The sequence below is a fragment of the Emydura macquarii genome, unplaced genomic scaffold, assembly GCF_026122565.2.
Source record: "Emydura macquarii macquarii isolate MOO-44397 ecotype Brisbane River unplaced genomic scaffold, CSIRO-AGI_Emac_v2 contig_1644, whole genome shotgun sequence".
NCBI classification, from domain to species: domain Eukaryota; kingdom Metazoa; phylum Chordata; order Testudines; family Chelidae; genus Emydura; species Emydura macquarii.
This window is the reverse complement of record NW_027131781.1, coordinates 5123423-5138056: the sequence shown is the minus strand read 5'-3', so window position 1 is coordinate 5138056 and position 14634 is coordinate 5123423.

The following is a 14634-nucleotide window of genomic DNA, read 5'->3' as shown; positions in this document are numbered from 1 at the left end:
TTCACTTGTGATGAGACAGCCTCTTGGGAGCCTGGGAAGATACGAGGATGAGATGTTTACTATGACATCAGTAGGAACAGAGTTAAGTCAGTGCTGAACGTTTTTGAAAACCCCACCTGTGGTATCTTTCTGTCTTCATAGTGAGACTAACTGGTTCTTCCATTGTGACTGTGTGTGTGGGGTAATTATGGACTGGAAAATATTTAACAACCTGTACATTAAATGTGGAGGGGTGAATGTCTAGAATGATACACGCATATACAACCGATTCTGAACTGCTTACTCCCGTTGGTAAGCAGTTACTCATATGAATTGTCCTGTTTATTCCAATATGATTACTTGGGGAAGTAGCAGCTCAGCAGTGGAAGTAAATGATTCATAATCTGGCCCATAGTGTATATAGCATATAGTCTATACATTGTTCATTACATGCGTTTGACTGGAAACTTGCAAAATAGTGATTAGTCTTCTAAGGAAAACATAATTTACTATTACAAGCAAAAGTACCAAAGAAATTCTGGTTTCTGATATTTTCTATTTTCTGATGACATTTTAAGAAATTTGGTCTGGCTCACTGATGGTGGTTAAATATCCATAAGGTATAGGTGTGCTAATCCTGTGGGACGGGGCCTAATTGTAATTTTGCATCTTGAAAGTGCAGGTAGATAGTAAAGATACTCTTCATTTCTTAAACCACTTCATACTGTTGCTATGTAGTGTTAAACAGCTGCTGTGTTTCACCCCAGAGAGAGCTGCAGTAATTTGTATATCAGTTTGTAAAAAGCACACACAACTACTCAGCACCATAATGTTTTCATTGTATAGGTTTGTCCTGGGTTAGATATGGAAGGAATAATTTAAATACCTGGATGAATTTTCACTAATATCTTGGTTTGGACATAGGCCTGTCTTGAAAGATGTTGCAGCATATGACAGTGTCATTAAAAAAATAAGATCTCTAGGAAGTATGTAGTGGAATGTGAAGACCTTTGAAAATAAAACATGAATGTACTTTTAATGCTTTCTCCCCATTAAGTAAGTGTAAAAAGTTAAAGAAGAAAGCACCAAGTTTTCCACTCAATTTCATTCCAGAGGGTGATAACCTTCTCACGACCTGTCTCAGGCATTTTGCTTTCACCTGTTAAAATAAGGGCGTCTAGGCTTTTTTTTTTTTTTTTTTTTTTTTTTTTTTAAATCTACCAAACCCATGTTGTTTTACAGGCATAAATCTACCACTTCAAATGTATGAACTTGTCAGTGAATTTCTGACACCAAGTTATGTTGTTTAATGAGTGCTATTAGGTAGTTCTGTCACTTAATGGGATTGAGAGTTGGAAATGCCATGTAATATCACTTCACCCGAAAAAAATCAACAAACAGCCCTCTGTAAAAGCCTCCCATTTCTTTTGATGTCCCTAAGATCTGCTGTCACTTCGGAATGGAACCCGACAGGGCTGTTTTCACAAGGCTGCAGCTGCCATTGTATGAGTGGAGGCAACAGTTATTCTTGGCAATTTTACCTCAGGGCACCCCCAAAAAAACCCAAAACAAAATAAAAAGCCCCTCCTTATGTCTGAACAAGAGTGAAGAAATGTAGGATATTAAACAATGAATTTTAAGCACCTGGAGGTTAATAGGGTTATAAGGAATAGCCAGCATGGATTTGTCAAGAACAAATCATGCCATACCAACCTAATTTTCCTTCTTTGCCAGGGTTACTGGCTTAGTGGATTGTAGGGAAGCAGTAGATGTAGTATATCTTGATTTTTAGCAAGGCTTTTGATACAGTGCCACATGAGTCTCATGAGTAAACTTAGGAAATTAGTTGATGAAGATGAAATTGCCATAAAGTGGATGCACACTTGGTGGAATGTCCATACTCCGTCGTTATCTGTGGATTGCTGTCAAACTGGGAGGGTATCTCTAGTGGGGACCTGCAGGAGCCAGCCCTGGGTTTGGTACTAGTCAACATTTTCATTAATGACTTGGATAATGGAGTGGTGTATACGCTTCATAATTTGTGGATGAAACCAAGCTGGGAGGGGTTGCAAGCACGTCAGAGAACAGGATTAAAATTCAAAATGACCTTTATAAATTGGAGAACTGCTCTGAAATCAACAAGATGAAATTCAATAGACACGTGCAAAGTACTTCAGTTAGGAAGGAAAAAATCAAGTGACCCACTACAAAATGGGGAATAATTGGCTAGGTGGTAGTCCTGCTGAAAAAGATCTGGGGGTTATAATGGATTGCTAATTGAATACAAGTCAACAATGTGATGCAGTTGCAAAATAGGATTTAATTGTTCTAGGGTGTATCAGGATGTGTGTTGTATGTAAGACCCTGGAGGTAACTGTCTCATTCTACTTGGCACTGGTGAGGCTTCAGCTGGAGTATTATGTCCAGTTCTGGGCCCCACACATTATGAAAGATGTGGATAAATTGGAGAGAGTCCAGAGGAGAGCAACAAAAACGATAAAAAGTTGAGCAAACCTGACCTATGAGGAAAGGTTATAAAAACTGGGCATGTTTAGTCTTGAGAAGAGAGAATGTGTGTGTGGGGAGGGGGGGGGGGAGCAGAGGGGGTACCTGATAAGTCTCTAGCATATGGACATGGAAAAGTAGTAACAGACTCAATGTGCAACAAGGACAGTTGAGGTTAGCTATTAGGGAAAAGGTTTTAACTCTAAGGGTAGTTCAGTTCTGGAACAGGCTTCCAAGGGAGGTTGTGGAATCCCTGTCATTGGAGGTTTTTAAGAACAAGTTGGACAAACATCTGTCAGGGATGGCCTAGGTTACTTGGTCCTGTCTTAGTTCAAGGGGCTGGACTTGATAACCTTGTAAGATCCCTTCCAGTCCTACACTCCTATGATCCTGTGATACCTGTGGCAAAGGGCCGCTCTTAGGCTTGTGTTCATAAAACCGCATTTAGTTCTAGAAAATATCTGCACATGTTGGGGGGGGAATGCTAAATGGCTGTTACAGTTGTGGTTTATATTGTAATTGTACCTAGAGGCCCCAGCTAAGTGCAGGGTCCAGTTGTGCAGTGTGCAAATAGGAAGACAGTCCCTGTCCGGAGAGTTTACAGTCTAAATAGAGAAGGAGTGGGTGGGAAAACAGAAACCCAGAGAGGTGAAGCAAATTGGCAAAAGTAGCACAGCGGGCCAGTGGCAGAGTTTGGATTAGACCCCACGACTCCAGACTCCTGGTCTGTTGCTCTATTTGCTAGTCCATGCTGCCTCTTGAACAGAGCTCTTCCAAAATTGAGGCCTGAGCACTTCTTAAGATGCTGGATGAGCTTGCCTTTCACCTACTCTAGGCTTAATGGGATTTTTTTTTTTATCATCTCCACCAATGGTAGCAGTGATGGGAGTGCTAGTGGAGACAAGGTTCCCAAGGCACTGGCATTTTCACCCCCACTTGTCTAACCATTCTTCAAGCTCATGTGGATAACACAGTGGTAAAAATGCCACTGCAGTCTTGTTTACACTAGGGATGTAAAAAATTGTTAAATCCATTTAAACGTTCTAAAAATGGAATGTCTAAATGGTTAAAGGGGGGAGGGAAGCTCTGCTGGGCTCTGCTCCTCACTGCCAAGTGAGCTGTCTAGCTGTGACGCTGCCGCCGCAGAGCCATAGCTGGGCAGCTCTCACTGGCGGGGAGATGTGCTGAACCGAGTTGCGGCTGCCCCCTGCTCTGCACTTGGAGGGGGGGGCGGCGGGAACTGCACTGGGCTCCGCCTCCCCATGAGCGCTGCTCTGGCTTGTGGGGAGTCCAGTCCAGCTGCAGTTACCTCCCCCATTCCCACTGGGCTCCGCACCTCCCTGTGAGCCAGAGCTGCCCAGCTGCTCTGGCTTGGGGGGAACCCAATGGCTCCCCCCCAGTTTAAATGTAATCAGCTGTTCAGAATATTTAAACAGCTGATTACTGTTTAAATGGTTAAGCTTTTCCTAGTTACACTAGCACTACCATCTGCGGAGCCCAGCTGTGGTAGCAACTGGTGGAAGCGTTGGTGGCGGAGGGAGGGGGCGGGGAAGGCTAGTGTTGAAAAGGCCTCAGAGGTGAGTGTGGCATGTGTTAGTGGAGGTTCTGTTTCCCATACTAGCGTTCAGGAGTGGGCATTTGGTCAGTTTAGAAATCCCTACAGTGTTTTGGGGTCAAACGCATTCATTTTTATTCGTTGGGGCTAAATGATGTTCTCTGCATGGCAGAACTTGCCGCTAGTCGGAGTGTAGCATGCCGAAGTCTGCCTACCATCCGGGGCTGAGAGGAGAAATTCTGTCTCTACTTTTCTTCACATAAGGAGCTCCATTTGCCACAAACCCATGGTGTCACAGCTGAGTGTGGCTGGAAGAAGCCGTCCCTGCCTTTCATCTGGGGAGCCTCTTCTAGTAACACTTCACAGTTGCTTAGCTCCTCTCCCAGTCATAGGAGCTCTGCAGACTCCTATTAGCTGTGTAAGTCCTGGTGGGATGGCACTGGAGTTTTTTCCTTTGGAGCAGGCTGATATGCCAGCTATTGACTTTAATGGAAGTTACGTGTCTAAAAACTTAGGTACCACTTAAATTTGGAGAATTTAAAACTTGTTAGCCATTGGATTTTGTATCTTCCCTAGTAAACGGCCCTGTGATTACTTGGAGTCATTTGTTTCTGGCATTTGTAGTATTATGAATAGAACCACAGGTTTTTAGATCTTTCTGCTGTTCCATTCATGCCACTCTGGTTTGAAGTAGGCCTCTAATATGTTGCAAATTTGAAGAACCTATCCAGCTTTGGGCAATCTCCTGCACGTTGCTGTGAGGCTTACTGATAACCAGGAAACTGAACTGTTTTGGCTGCAGATTCCTTCTCAGGGCATGGGATTCCTCCAGGACTGGGGTGCTGGAAGCTGGGGCAGGCCAGGAGAGCCATGCCTACCCACTTTTTAACGTGGGCCTATTAGCTTCCGGCAGGTGCAAAGGGGAGGCAGCAGGAACTGTGCCCCGTGGCAGGGGAGCTGATAAGATGATCAGCTTCCCTGCTGTGAAGTGCAGCCCCTGCTAGCAGCTCCAGCTTCTTCCGGTGGGGGGTTGAGGTGAGCCTTAGCTCCCCCCTCCATGGGGCCTTGCCCTCTGCTCCTCCTCTCTTCTTCCCCTCCCCTGAGATCCTGCCTCCTGGACAGGCTGGAAGCTGGAGCTGGGCTGTGGTAAGAGCTGCCCAGGCCACTGTAGGGAGCCCTGGACCCTCCATCTGCCTTGGGCAGCGCACCCTGGGAGATGGAGACACGGGTTGGAGACTGCTCTTGGGCAGCAAAACTCCCAATGACTTCAGTAAAGTCAGAATTTCACCACTGGTCTTGTTTTGAGAAGGGCTCAACACAATTAGAAAGGCTAGTTCCATTGTACAGGGAAATAGGGAAGGTAGTGTGCATGAGCTTTGTGTTGATAAAGGGACGCCGCAGCCTGGTAGTACACTTGCATCGAAACGAAGAGAGGCTCTCTGTGTTAACCTACCTGTAACTCTTCCTCTAACAAGTGAGTACTGTCACTCCTTGAAGCAGTGCTGATAGAAAGACGGGGAGCAGTTAAATCTCATATGTAACTCTGCAAGAACAGTGATGAGAGCGTGCAGCAAGTAAATGACACTGTGCAGAATGCTTGCTTCTGCCCTTGTGACTACTGTGCTCTGAAGCCTGAGGCTGGACCTGAGGACTGAGATCCTTTCCAGGACTGAACTGTTCAAATTGTCTTATATATACTTCAGTTTTACAGAGTTTCAAATGAAAGCGTTGGCTACTGAAATCCTGATCTGGATGCTAATTAGCATGTGTCAAATTCAAGTGTTTTTAAAGCAGGATTTCTGACATTAGAGGGAAGTATGTTGTGTGGACTGCCCACTTGCAGTTGCTACCTCCTTTGTCTACAATAAATTGCGTCCCCTTTCAGTGTAAAGACACTCAGACACACAAGGCCCTCTCTGAATTCAGGGTGACGCATGTATTTTGAAAAGGAAAGAGGGCTTTAGAGGGTTTGAATCTTTCAGCCCAGAGGGTTAGTATGGGGAAAATGGAGCCACGAAAAGCAGAAAATTCCTGGACTTTGACACTAGGAGCCAAACTAATAGTGCCTCAGGTCAGCTATAGTGGAGTCCTGCAGTGAGGGGTCGTTTCTGTGGAGTTAAACCAAGCATGAATTTGGCTCTGTTTGTCTAACTTTATAATGCACTCAAATCCCTGGATTTTAAAGAAGACCCAGACTTTCAGAAATGCCCTTGCAAGAAAAAAAAAGGTGTGTGTATGTCTAACACTTTCTGCAACTGCACATGAAAATGAAGTAGCTGCATGTGCAGGTTAGTGTGTTTTGTGTATGCATTTCCTGCAGGTATGCACACAATGGTGGTAACTGTACACAAAAATTAACTGTGCTCATGCACATATTTTTACATGTTTGGAATCCTGAAATCTTGGGACTATATTTTCCTTTAAGCGAACATGAAGTTGCAGAAACAGACCCTAGATAATGCTTTGCAGTTGTTTCTCATGTAAACTGTACCAGCTGAGTTGAAAAAATTACTTCACAGCTTTTGCTAAGAATGTTTATCCAAGAGTTGTTTATATGTGAGTGTCTGCTTTCTTATCCAGCAGATACTGTATCAGTGGCCACTTATATTCTGACACTTAGTTGGTTCTTACAAGGGAGCAAATGTTTAGTTTACCTAGTACAACATAAACCGTGCAATTTAAGACTTCACCCTGTTGGGGCAATATTATATGTTTGATTAAAACAACCATTTGTATTATTTCCATCATTATATGAGTAAATAAAAAAATCATTAAGTAACTTAAGTGAAATGCCAACATTTTATACTGTGTGTGCTTTAAACACTAGATCTATGCACATACAGTATGTGTATAAGACTTTGCACACACACTGTGTTCTCTTTTTTTTGTGAGAAACAAAGTGGATTGGGTAATATCTTTTATTGGAACAGCTTCCTATGGTCAAAGAGCTTTTGAATGATACAGAGCTCTTCAAGTCTGAGTGTGATTTATATACATACTACACGCAGCAGGGGGCACCATTTATCAATGAGTAATAGAGCAGCATAACTTTAAGGTGTGTCTATTCACAAAGAAGTGTGTGTGTGTGAGAGAACACACCAAGGACTCTATTCCAAATTTACAAAGAAATGCTATTTTACTCTCACTATGATTAAAATGTATTTGTGGGACATACTGATTCTATCACAGACAAGATAAATAGGACCTCCTTTTTAAAAATGGATTACACCAAAATTCTGCATCCAGACATCCAGCAAACTTGTTCTTGTTTTGTTCTTTGGAAAACAGGTCTGAATTTTCTGGGTTAAACCCATCTCTGAAAGCCAATCTCTGTAATTTCATGAAGTCCATAATAGGTTTTCTTAACACAAAACGTTTTTTAAACAAGGAATAAAATGTTTCAAAATAAAAGGAAAAAGGCAAGTTTTTGTACTTACACTTAAGTTTAGAACATGCCTTCTAGTAGAGTATGAGTCTTCAGATGTTGTGCTGAGGAAAGCCATAAATACAGGGAGAGAATGATGCTTCCAGTGTCAGTCTGGCAATCAGCAAGTCTGCTGATGTATAAGATGGATATGGGATGAGTACTTGGCTCAGCTAGATAAATTCAGAAATGGTGCTTAAATCCCTTCAGCAGATCTTTCGTAAATATAGTGAGACTAGAATAAATACAAATAATCACAAACTAAATCTATTCTGTCATGCCTTAACAAAGTTGGTGAGGTGAGGGGGGGTAGTACAATTTCCCTACAAAGATCCAGTAAAATGCCATGATAGGAGGTAAATCCCGGGAAGCTCAAAAGCCAATTCTTTCCCTGCAGGAATTTACTCCCTGAATTGGTGATTTTTACAAGATGACTGTCTGAGGAATATCTGCACCACCATTCCCTATATGTGAGAGTGTCTGTCTCCCTCAGTGAATGAGCATTTTTTCCATGGGCATCTGGCTGAGAGGGAGGTTTCCTCACATCCTGCTGTATCTGCATGGGAACGGCCTTCAGGGGCAATGCTGAGACACCGCAGACCTCAGAGAACAGCTTTGGTGTGGGAACTAGGATCAGCCGCTCTTTAAGGTTTTGGATGGCTTCCCAGGACTCTGGTGTTTCAGTTCCTGGGGTTCCTTGCACAAGGCTTGGATGTATTTGATAGTTTGTATATCAAGGATCAGAGTGTTTACATAAGTTACGTTTCCTAGGAAAGTGAGAAAGTTGCAGTTTGGGTCTCTGGGGTGGATAGACCTATTTTTTAACCAAATGGGATGATGCACCCCCTAATTGTATTCTTCATTTAATGGGAAGAGTTTCCTTATCTTAAGACTGTTCTTTAAGAAATTGTGTATAGTGCAAACAGCGTTTCAAAGGAAATTACTTTGAAGCAGCTTCCCTTCCAGAGAAGCTGACTAAACATATTCATGGATGATATTGATGGGAAAAATTTATTGCATTTCAAATCATTTCAGATGAACTGTAAAACAGATACTGGTTATTAAAAATCCAATGGTGCTTTTAGGTACCACATAAATAATTGGTAGTGAAAGAATCTGAATAGACACTCCTTTTTGCAAGAGGAGTTAACCCTGAATTCCTGGCTAAATTCCATTTTGCCTGCATGGCATTTTCCTCTGTAGTTTCAATTGGATAAGATATTAATCTCCTTTCCCTGTTCCAAAGCGGTGTTCAGTGTTGCTGTGCGCTCTTAAACAGCTTCCACATTCCACTCTAGTGGTGGTTGCAGTTCAGTAATGGTGAAGTGAGTCCTGAATATAGGCTGTGATTTTTAAAGCCACCTATGGAATTTGGACACAAGTCCCATTACAGCGAATGAGAATTGGGTGTTTGAATCTCTTCAGCGGTTCTGAAAACCTCTGCCATGGTATACTGTGCCAGCTAATCTAACAGCCTTAAAGCTAGCCTAACATACCACTGGCAATTTCTAAGCCAATTCCTGCATTGTTCTTCTCAATTATATTTTTTATTTAAGCATAGTTAGACCAGAGTAACTACAGTGTGGTGTCTGCAGTTCCCTAATCTATCCCTGCAGTCCAGAGCCCTGCCTTCCAAATGGAGGATGGCCTTTCGTCTCTATAGCCACATATCCCCTGCTTACACAACGACTCTAGCTCTTCACATCCCTTTGGCCCGCCTGTAAGAGAGTGCAGCTGGTGCATCTGTACTCTCTAGGGATCCTGGCTACTGGAATGGTCCTTTGGGGGATAAGCAGTAAAGGATAAAGTACAGCAGCCTGAAGCTTACTGCTTTTGGCAGAACTTGTAATAAAGTCTCAATTCTCCAAGACTCAACAGCCTCATAATCAATAACTTTGAAGCTAACCATTCAAAAGTCCCCAAAATATTCAAGGCCACAGTTGTTGCAGAGAACAGTTAAATCAAGCAGAGCTGGTGTTTGGAAAGCATGCTGTTGTTGAGAGCTAATATTCCAAATAAAAATAGGAAACACTTTACACATGTGAAATAGCGCTAATTATTAAATCTTTGTGCCTCAGGAGCGATTTGTGAAATCTCCTTTGGCTCTAGCAAATAGCTTCTCCTATGTAGAAGTTCCACATTTCAGGTGGACTATTTTGTTTTGAGAAAGTTAGGGGAGTTGCCAAAACAGGTTTTATAGTGAAAAACTAGTGAGTTTATACTATAAATGTAGTTAAAATTGTAACTTTTCATCATAAAACCTATTTTGGCAACTCTCCTAAATTTCTAATGCAAAGTATTCCAGTTGAAATTGCTCATGTGTGGACTTCTATATAGGAGAAGCTAAGTGAGGGAGTCAGAAGGAGATTTCACAAATCGTGCATGAGGTACAACCATTTAATAATTAGCACTATTTCACATTTGTGAAGTGTTTCCTTCTTTTATTTGGAATAAGAGCTCTCACCACCAGCTCGGTCTGCAAACACCAGCTCTGCCTAATTTAATTGTTTTCTGCAACAGCTAGGCCTTTGAGTGTTTTGGGGACTTCTCAAGGGTTAGCTTTTGAAGTTATTTGTTATGAGGCTTTTGAGTCTTGACTTAGGCCAAACCGTATTTGTCTTGTCCACTCCTTTAGGCTCTATTTTGATGACGGAATAATATCTAAATGTAAGATTATCGTTTTTCTCTAAGTAAAAGCTTCCAGCATGTCTCATGCACTTTTAAAGAATAACTAATCTTACATGTGCCAAAACTATTTCATAAATGGCTGTTGTTCTCTAGAATGCCTAGGAATCCTTTGAGATACAATATGTGCACTCACCACATTTAGTTATCCACATAAGTTTCATTATTTGTGTTTGCCCAGTTTAGTGCAAACTCATTACTTGCTAATAAAGTCATCTGTTGACACAAAAAGACACCAGGGAAATATAAATTTTTACAATAAACTCTTGTATGTATAGGAGCAATTTCATGTTAATAAAACAAAATAAAGTAGTGGGGGGCAGTAACACAGGGTTTGTGAAGGAAGTCGCAAGCCCATTCATGGTTTCTTGTACGGTACATTCAGAACAGCACAGGGGCCCCTATAATATATATATATATATAACAGGGAACTGAATATGTTTAAAAACGTCCATATGCCACAATAACAGGACAAAGGGCTCCGTGGCTTTGAAAAGCTTTTTAAACTTAAACAAACTATTTGACGCACACAGGATGAATAACTCTAATAAACTGTGAAATTTGTTTACCTTTAGAACAATACAGCTGTACTCCTCTGAATTCAAGGCTCTGAGTCACTGAAGGAGCTTTGCTAATTTTTATGAATGGCAGTGGAATATTCAAAGTGAATTAAAGCCTTGTATTCAGTTAAGGCCCATGATCGTGTATCTGCAAAACCCTTTAAAAATGAAATAAGAACAAACTTTCAGCGGGAATACAGCAGCCTTTGCCAAAGCTGGTCATAGCTAAACTGACTGAATTCTTAACCACATAAAGGTTCTCCATGAATAATTGCAGACTTTGTATTACAGAAACACTATCCCGTCCCTCCACCCCTTATATTCTCTCACCACCAGAGTGTCCACGTGCCTTCCACTGCTCAAAAAGAGAGGCTGGGGTTTTCAAAGAGGCCTAAGGTAGTTAGGTGCCCATCTCCCATTGGAGTTCATTGGCCTTTGGGTGCCTAACTTCCTTAGGCTTTGTTTGAAATTCGTGGACAGGAATAACAATCTCTTTCTGGCATTGCCAACGCTGAAATTTCAGCCCAGAGGCACCTGAGTAGTAATAGCAGCTCACATGTAACACTGTAGTGTTTCACAGTGTTCGTACTGGCTTAGTGTTTCTACAGGTTCAGCTACAGTGGTGGTGGTTGAAATCCCAGTGAAGACAAGCTGTCTCTTTCTTCCCTCCCAGGGGCTGGGAGAAGTATCGATTAGTTGTTGGACTGTGTGCTTGTTTATGTGCTTGGGGGTGCGAAGATATGAGCAAGGAAAGCTCCGCTGAAGCGATGAGTCTTGCATGTAGTTCAGAGGATAGTCAGGTCCACAGTCATTCTTCTCTCTGCCAGGAGTGGGGTTCATAGTCTAAAGTTATGTCTCATGAGCTTCCCTGCTGTTGGTCGACAGCTCCACGGCTGTGGAGGAGGGTTGTTGTCATGGAAGTCGTAGTCACTGAGGGAATGGCGATCTCTTTGCTTCTTAGGGCCAATTCCATGAGGGACTTGGAATATCACCCAGTAAAGAGACTAGTGCATTAGGAGGATGTTGTCACTAAGCAACTAGCCTGCTGCATTATGTGCCAGTTAGTTTTGTCAGGGTAGCTTCGGTCCTAGATGTAATGGCCTTACAGCTTGGGTCTGGCCAAGGTGCACCCAGCCCTGGACCCCCCCATGGGAGGCAATGGTGGCTTTATGCCATCTTTGCACTTGGCCTGTGGTGTAAGTTAGAGTAGCCTAATGGTACGTGTATACACCTCATAGCACTCAGCAATGGCTCAGTTGCCCTGACTGTTCTGACTCACGCCAGCATCTGATTGCTGTGGTTTCACTTTGTTTTGCCATGTCTAGTGATCTTAAGATAGTGAGTCTGATGTGATCACACACATGGCCTGGAAACTCGAGAGGAAAAAGGTACACTATGGGAGTGGCCATGGACAATGACAGTGTGGAGGCCGACTTGTGAACTGGACCTCTGTATGCTCGAGATCCTGGGTGCTGAGCTGAAGGGGAAGTGCTATCTCTTTCTGTGGGAGTATTCATTTACTGGCTTATGTTAATGAGTACGCTGCCCTTTGCTTGGTCGGATGTATCAAGTGTTTATCAGTTAATAATCCCCTCCCCTCCAAAGGCTGGCATAAAAAGCACCTCTGCTACTGCTTGACAGTTGCTTGGAGATGGTCTTGGTTCAAATGGTAGAGAGCTGTGTTTTCTGGACCCTTAAATCATGAGTTTGGCTCCAGATGCCACCTACGTGCAATTAGCTTGTGAGCAGTGTGTGTAATACATGTGGCTATGGTTCATTGCAGCAAAAGGGAATCCCATTAACAGTAATGGGAGTTAAGTAAATACACTGTGAGGTGACTAGGCCAGAAGTTCCTAACCTTTCTGAGTGAAAGCCCCACTAGATAAAACACGGGTATCCCCCCACCCTGCTCCCTCAGTGGCCATAAACACACACAACCACTATCAACACACATCATGATAATGATAATAATAAGACTAAATTACATAAATAATAATAGACTCTTACCTGAGTAAGAAGCGAAGCCTTCCCTGGTGCAGCCGCCATCACACGCCTCGTGTAGCCCCGCCTCTTCCCAACCCTCATGGACCGAGCGTAATGGAGACGGGCTCTGCCGGGTTGGCCAGGGCTGCTCCTCTCTGGCCAGGTGCCCAGCCTGTGCGTGGCTGGGTGGGGGGGCTGCTTCTCTGCTCTGGCAGGTGTGGAGCTCGGGGGGCTGCTCCTCTGAACTGGCCAATGCGGCGCTCAAGGCTGCTGTGCCTGGCGCAGAGCTCAGGGGGCTAAATGACCTCAATATTACTGAAGCCTCATGCACCCCTGTAATCTGTCTTCCCACCCCCTCCATGGGGTCCTGCATCCAGGCTGGGAACTGTTGCACTAGACACCTTGAAGTTAAGTTGTACTAACTGTGTGGGTCACTGCAGCAAGCTATGAATGAATCTTGAAATGAACCTCCCTTCCACCATGTCCCAGGCTCCAATCATTTGTACAGACATGGCTCTATTATGTCACTTGCATGTGAGCTGCATGGAGCCTGGAGATGCAGCATTCAGCTTTGAGGCAGCCAGAGAAGCCTCCCAACCCTGAAAGCCCTCCGAATAGTTAGGAGAATTTAAAAAGAAAACAACAAAACCAAAAATGTAGAGATTTGTTTGTTTCCTGAGCCTCTCAGTAATAACTTTACAAACTGGTCCCTCTTCTCCCAAGCCACTTCCACCCCTTCTCCCAAGACCCTTTTAAAATAATTTAAATAACTTTGCAAACTTTGTAAAATTGACATTTTAAAAAAAAAATGGATGCAATGAATAATAATAGTCAGAAGCAACTTAAAATAGCTGCTGGCCCTGGTGGAAAGTGAGAGGGAGGGAATGGCTTTGAAGGCAAGCAGAAGCCATATCAAAAGCTCTGTCTTTATGTTCTGTTTTCAGGGCTATTTGGGGCAGCTATTATCTTACCTTTTAGATTCTGGCAGCTGATAATTGCTGTAAGGATTGATAGCGGACCAAGTCTCAAAGCTTGGGTGATTTTTAGTTCAGGCCTCTCGCTGGTGATGGGTAAGATAGTCCACCTGCCTCTGGGTGGAATGGGCACTGGTGGCCCATATTCAGAAGAGCCTATTCCCCCCCCCCCCAAGTGATTCTGGCTCTAGTCCACAGCAAGTCTGAGCTGGGAGGAGGAGAAACATATAGGGATATAGTGCGTGCAGTGTTTTGGAACCTAGCATAGACCTTGCGTGCTGCTTGCTGCTAAATTTACAGAGAAGAAAGGCACTGCATGCCAAAATTACATGCATTCCATTGGTTTCCTATAGACTAAACCTCATATTCACTAGGTATGATTACTTCATCCTCACCTCTGCACCTGGGGAGTGCACAGGCCAGCAAGTTGACAGACCGAGCCAGAAAGAGGTTTCTTGGTTCCTAAAATTGCTCATGCTTATTCAGTGAAATATAGTAAGCCAGGTGCATAAGTTCAGTTGGGTGGGGGTATGCCTCGCACGCTCAGTTATGGGGTTGCTCATTAGGCAGTTAGCCTCTTACTGTTTTCATTAAGGGCCACTGCGGGGGGGAAGTAGTCAATGAAAGGGAATTATGCACCCAACATGGGCTACATGGCATGTAGAGTGAAATGGCAAATCGCAACGTTCCTTGCCTGCCCCATCGCTTTGTGAGGGGAATGGAAGCATCTGAAACCTCCTGTTAGTTACCATGGTAACATTCTATGCCGCTTTTGTTCTTTAGCAGGTACCCAGAGTTGCTGTTGATGTCTCACTTGCAGTGCAACAGCCCCGTAGGCAGCGCTCTGGTGAGGATTTTCATTGCGCCAGTGTGGAGACTCATGTCCATGTAAGGACAAGATAAATGAAGTCTTCATCTTAGGGAAAGATCTGCCCCGGTCATCAGGAAATAGAGCCTTTCTTGCTACTA